Raw genomic sequence first — 6,624 nt, 5'->3', positions numbered from 1 at the left:
ATTTGAGCTTGTTATCTGTAAGGCCTAGGAAGAAATTTGAGTTCACCATCTATACTCATTTCAATATCTCATCTTTCCTCAATTAATTTGGATGCAATTTCCTTGCTCAAGGTCTTGTAGTTGGCCTCCCGAAATATTATATTCATAGTCAGCGATTATATTGTGTATCAAAAGAAGATTTTACCTGTTTCACTTAGGAACTAAAGTGTGTCAATTTTACTCTTCGTGTTACACATGCTCCTAGAAGGAATTTGATCCAAATCTCATACCAACTTTGGGGCCTGCTTGAGACATTAGCGAGCGTATCTATGCATTGTATACATGATCAGGACTCTTTTACTTTCGAATTCCTGAGGTTGTCTCCATAACACTCTTCTTTGAGATATAGCTCATTTAGGAAGCGTACCTTTGACATTCCATTTGATGAAGAGTGATTTCCATATGTGTCTGGGCAAAAGGCTTAGGAAGGTCAGTAATTGCTTAAGTCCCTAGCCACTGAGCAAAAGTCTCATCTAAATCAGTGTCTTCCTCTTGAGACTATATGCCCTTGAAACCACCACCTCGTTAGCCTTACTTATCTTGTAACTGTTCCATCTTCATCTAGTTTGTTCACTGAAGCGACCCATTTTGGCTCACAATTGACTTGATCCCGCTGCTTTTGCACTGTTTTTGGAGACTAAGTGCCAGCGACTTGGCTTCTTTCAAAGATTGATTTCATCTTTAGGCTATTGACCCATCTGCCATCTTCTGTAGAGCTTCACTCACATTTTTATTAGGTGTCAATGAGGACAGAAAAAGCATCCAAAACCTGCACACAGTCTTTCAGTTTGATCCTGTGTCTTGACCCAAGATGTTAGGAAGATATTTGATGAATGGTTCCTCATGGGGTGAGAAACTCAGGGTACTTGTAAGATTTCCCCACGCATACTTGGTTCTGCTAGTTTCTCCTTCAATATTTATGCTTGCAAGGAAAGGTTCAAGGTACACCGGATCCTTCAGATGTGGTTTCCCCCTGTCAGGGTATCTTGCCCCTGGTGTGAGAGGACCGCTGTTCTCCATCACCTACTACTACTTCCTTTGTATGCCACGCTCCGTTGACCTTGTGCTTGTCGGCTCTCGTCAATTGTTCTCACCGAGTCCAAATGACTATCATCATTCATGTTCCTGTCGTCTCGGAAAGAGGTGTAACGATGGGTCATCAAACACGAAACATGTACCACTCTCTTTCAAACACATAAGAGTTCTTTTAGTATAACACTTATAAATGCTTTGCTAATGTGAAGAATATCCCAACGAATTACTCCCTCATCACTTCTGGGATCAACTTACCTAGGGAGTCTTTGCCATTATGTGCACATAGCACTTACACCCAAGAGCCTTAAGTTGAGATTATTGTTTGTTGTTTTTCTCCTTTAGATAAGTAACTCATGAGGGAGGAATTTGTCTCTAACAAGAGGTCTAGTCATGGCGATGCGAAGTCTATTTTATATAACAGAGCAGTGTTTATAGCTCTGTCGTCGCCAGAACGCTATGAGAGTAGTCTTACTAGAAAGTAGCAGTGGTCCTTGCCATAATTTCCTCAAGGGTTCCGTTCTCTGTCGTTTAACTACCCCATTTTGCTGAGGAGTCCTCACGGGCAGATAAAATCTGATTGAGATCTATTCCATTTTCATCACAAATATTAACGCAAAACTTTGCAATTTTCAAATTCTAATTCATGATCAACCTAATGGATGCCAAGTTGATTTCCCTAATGTTTATCTGGTTTTTCTAATAAAAGCAGTGACATTTCAGAATGCTTCATCTTTTAGAAGTTAGAAACATACCCAGGTAATCTAGAATAAATCCATGACAACAGAGCACCATTACATATCTTTTACCACCTGCTGCTCAATTTCTCCATTGGACCACAAAAGAATCCATATGAACCAGTTCCAACTTTCTTGAACGGTACTTTACGCCATTTTCGTTACGGTTTGAAGTGAGACCTTAAACTTGCTTCCCCTGCACATGTCCTCACAAACTTTGTTCTTCCTTGAATTGATATTAGGTAACCCTATCCACCAATATCCTTGGAAGACTAATTTGTTTCAATTGATTTAGACTGGCATGGCCAAGTCTTTTGTGCCAAAGGAGGGATCATTAATTAATCGACTATGCTCCAAGCAAGTCGAGTTCATTTTCAGAGAGAGGTTGACAGATCTACAATGTAAATATTGTTAAACTCTCCTTCCCTGCAAACCATTTGTCAGTGTATAGGCTAATCACAAAACATTTTGTGGAAGTGAAAAGCCACAAGGTTACCTCTGTCAACACAGTTGTGACACCACGTTATCAGGCTATATTTTAAGCCATCTATCAAATAGACATTCTCAATGAATGAAGTCTGTCTTTCTTACCTGGTTCAACACCAATATCTCACCTTTCTTTCATTCCAAAGCGAGACATTACCTCCTTAGGTTCTCAAGTGAAAGAGATTGTTCTTGTTGTACACAGTTCATATGTTTCTTTGAAGCAGCGCACTATCCATTGTACCATATGTTGGCCTAACTTCCCTTCAGTTGGTCCTTCCTCGTTCAATCCTGTCTGACTCTTCACGAATGGCTGCAGTAAGAGAGCTTGCTCATCTTATCAGCTCATTTTCTAGTCCTCGATTGCTGATGATTTCTTCTCACCCATGCAGCAACCATAGCTTTAGTTGATCCCTTGTTCCATTCTTGGCTGAACCTGTTCCTTCTTCCTGTTTCTTCTTTCTGCTCTTTCTTTCTTCATTTAATTCTCCCATGAGGGCAGTTTTCTGAATGTGGTGATCGAGTCTCGCCACACTTGTAAACACCTCCTCATTGGTTTGTTTCTCAGTGAGCCCTAGGTTTGCGCATGAAATTGTTCTTTTGAAGCACCCTTTCCTCTCATAAGATATTTCTTGTAAAATTCTTGGTTATTCAAATAGCCATTTCATCCATCTTTCAAGATCTGATCCTTCTGAAATTCTGAGAAGCCAGACTTCTCTTCTTTCTTTGGAGCATCCATCTTCATTGTTTGCCCTTCTGCAATTACATAGGCAGTTGAGATTTCCAATCAGTCTTCATAACCAACTTTAAAGTAGCAATGTTCTTGGATTCCTGAATGGCAGTGATTTTGCTTTCCCAGGAGATTGGCAGAACTCTAGTTAGAATCTTCTCCACCTTGTCTTCTTCCAGGATAATCCTTCCAAGAGACTCAAGTTTATTTGTCAGTGTAGTGAACCTGGTATACATTTCTTGGATAGTTTCTCTATCCTTCATAGTAAAATTCTCATATTGAGAATACAGCAGTGTTCCTCTTGACCTCTTCACCTGAGGTGTTCCTTCATGAGCCACTTGTAAAGTGTCCGAAATCTCCTTGGCAGTAGTACAACCTTGAATCCTGCTGTACTCATCAGGACCATGTCCACACACTAACCATTTCTTGGCTTTTGCATTTTTCTCCCATTTCCTTAGATCTTCAGCAGTACAATCTACTCTTGTCTTTGGAACATCCACTCCTTCAGCATTCTTCTTGGTTGTGGCTAAAGGACCATCAGTGATGATATCCCAAAGCTCATAGTCTTCGCCCATTATATGGTCCCTCATTCTGTTTTTCCACCAGGAGTAGTAGAGACCATTGAAGAGAGGAGGCCTGGCAGTGGATTGCCCTTCCCAGTTCCCAGGTGGTGCACTCATGTTGATCTTTTCCTAAGGTGTTAACCTCTTCAAGGATCACCTGCTCTGATACCAATTGATGTTATAAACGTCAATACCACACAAGAGGGGGGGTGATTTGTGTGGTACCTAATTTTCGCGTTAGAAGAACCTGGTTCTTCTAAGTGTTCTAACTACAGCAGTTTGCGGAATAATAAATACTGAAAGTAAAGTGCACAGAGATTTTTACGTGGAAAACACCTGGCTCAAAAGGTGAAAAAACCACGACCTACTACTCAGTAGGATTTTCCCAAACTCCACTAAAATCACTGAGCCAAAAACTGCATTTACAAAACTCTTTGTAAACCTAAGGATTAACTCTAATCCCAGTGTAGCACACAGCCTCAACTGTTGCGACACTTTCAAGTTAACTCTAACTTGAATACTCAGAGTACCTAATACAATTGCTTCTAAGAAAGCTGAAAGGTACAATATGAAAACCTACTACAATTGAACTAGACTTAGAATAAACACAATGATGAAACTGGTTCTTCTATCTTAGTTCATGTAGCTTCAGACGTGCACACTTGTATCTCGCATATGTTGCTTGCAAATCAGACTTGATCTTTTTGCTCTCAAATATGCTTAACTTCTGCTTCTGTGCATTGCCTGTAAAAGAGAACAACTTGGTTATTTAATGGATTAGCAGTTAGAGTTTGATCGAGACTCCAATGCTTATCCGTAGTCGATTTGAGTCCTTAACCAATACAAACTCCCATCCTTATCCTAGCTTAGGATTGTGTTCTCTTATCATAAGGAGACTGTCCTTCTTAGAACTCAATGCAACCTTTTCGATTTGATTCAGAAGATATTTGCTGCGTAATATTCAATACATATCTTCCTCACGTGCCTTCCATGTGCAATGGTTATGACTAACTGTGTCTCTCAAGATGGACCAGGTCCTTCCCTGAGTTCATTTGTCAATCTTCAAAACTTCAACTGAACTTGGGCCAACATTGTGGCTCAATCAGCCATATCCCGACTGGAGATCTTTGCTCAGGTGACCTTTTCTGATATCTTTAACGACTTCCTGCTTTTGAGCAATTTGTCTGTCATAGAGAATCACAAGTTATCTTTGCTTGCGCCAAGTAGGCTGACCAGAGTGTTTGAGGGCACCTATTTGCAAATAACTCTGTTTGACTAGTTTGCATCACCAAAGATTGAGACTTCTTCTTTGGTCATCTCGAACCCCTGTGCCTCGAGGTAAAAACCTTATTCTTCAGCCAACTCGTGCTACTTTGGATTTGAAACTTGAAATGAATTCCCTCATTCTCCAGGTGGACGCCTGCTACTACCGCAAAACAGATAAAACAAAAGAAACCTTTCTGCCCCAGTTTGCACTATGAAGATTTGTGAGTTGTTAACAGAACTATAAATTACCTACGTTGTTGATGAAGGATGCAATGATGAGAGTAAAATGAAAGACTCGACTAGGATGTGCGTCTCCTAGGGATGAAACTTGAATAACCCAAACTAGGAAGTGCGTCTCCTAGATTTAAGATTAAGCTTGCAGAAAACTATAAATTAAGCTTGACTAAAGTGAAAATTGACCCTATTCTCTAGGCGGGGCCCATGATTTCAAAAAACCTAAAGATTGATAACTTAAGAAAACTAAAAATTGACCCCTTTTTTTCAAATCCAAACGTCCACCCCCCCTTTTTTTTAAAAAAATTATCCTAAGAGAAAATTTATCAGACTAGGTTTGCTATCTTAGGAGAAAGATTCATCAGACTAAGACGTTTATCCTAGGAGAAAGTTTATCAGACTAATTTTTTTTTGGTATCTTAGGAGAAAGATTAATCAGACGAAGATTTCGATCCTAGGAGAAAATTAATCAGACTAGGTCCATTTTTATTATCTTAGGAGAAAGATTCATCAGACTAAGATTTCTATCCTAGGAGAAAGTTCATCAGACTAGGTTTTCTATCTTAGGAGAAAAATTCATCAGACTAAGATTTTGATCCTAGGAGAAAGTTCATTAGACTAGGTTTTCTATCTTATGAGAAAAATTCATCAGACTAAGATTTTGATCCTAGGAGAAAGTTCATCGGACTAGGTCTATTTTTTTGTTATCTTAGGAGAAAGATTCATCGGACTAAGATTTCTATCCTAGGAGAAAATTCATCAAACTAGGTTTTAATCTTAGGAAAAAAATTCATCAGACTAAGATTTCTATCCTAGGAGAAAATTGATCAGACTAGGTCCTTTTTTTTGTTATCTTAGGAGAAAGACTCATCAGACTAAGATTTCTATCCTAGGAGAAAATTCTTCAGACTAGGTTTTCTATCTTAGGAGAAAAATTTATCAGACTAAGATTTTTATTGGGAGAAAATCCATCAGACTAGGGCTTATTATCCTAGGAGGAAAAATGTGAGCGCAATGGCAACATTTTATGCACATTAGCAAGACAAATAAAGGCAAAGATTTGAGAAACTTCCCTTTGTCAGCTCTTCTCTTCTTTTCTTTTTCTTTCTTTTCTTCTTTTTTTTTTTTATAAATTTTTTCTTTCTTTTTCTCTTTTTTTTTTTGAACCGCTTTCCTTGCACTACTTTGTTCCTGTTTCAAACTAAGAAAACTTTGTCAGTTTTAAAAGGTGGTGGTCGGTTTATGGCCTTGACGTCTTTGGCAATTTGGCTTTGTGTCCATTCTCTTTTAGAAAATCGACTACATTGGTAGTTGACTGCACTGTTGGGAGACTCTGTTGTTACTTTCAAGGGACCTTTAATTCTTGTATCAATCCTGATTGTTTCGCTCCCAATGCCGTTGGTGTTTGGTGGCTCAATCAGCCTTATCCCGACTGGAGATCTTTGCTCAGGTGACCTTTTCTGATATCTTCAATGATTTCCTGCTTTTGAGCAATTTGCCTGTCAAAGAGAATCACAAGTTATCTTTACTTGCGCCAAGT

Source organism: Nicotiana attenuata, chromosome 8, assembly GCF_001879085.1.
Source record: "Nicotiana attenuata strain UT chromosome 8, NIATTr2, whole genome shotgun sequence".
NCBI lineage: Eukaryota > Viridiplantae > Streptophyta > Magnoliopsida > Solanales > Solanaceae > Nicotiana > Nicotiana attenuata.
This window is presented reverse-complemented; position numbering follows the sequence as displayed.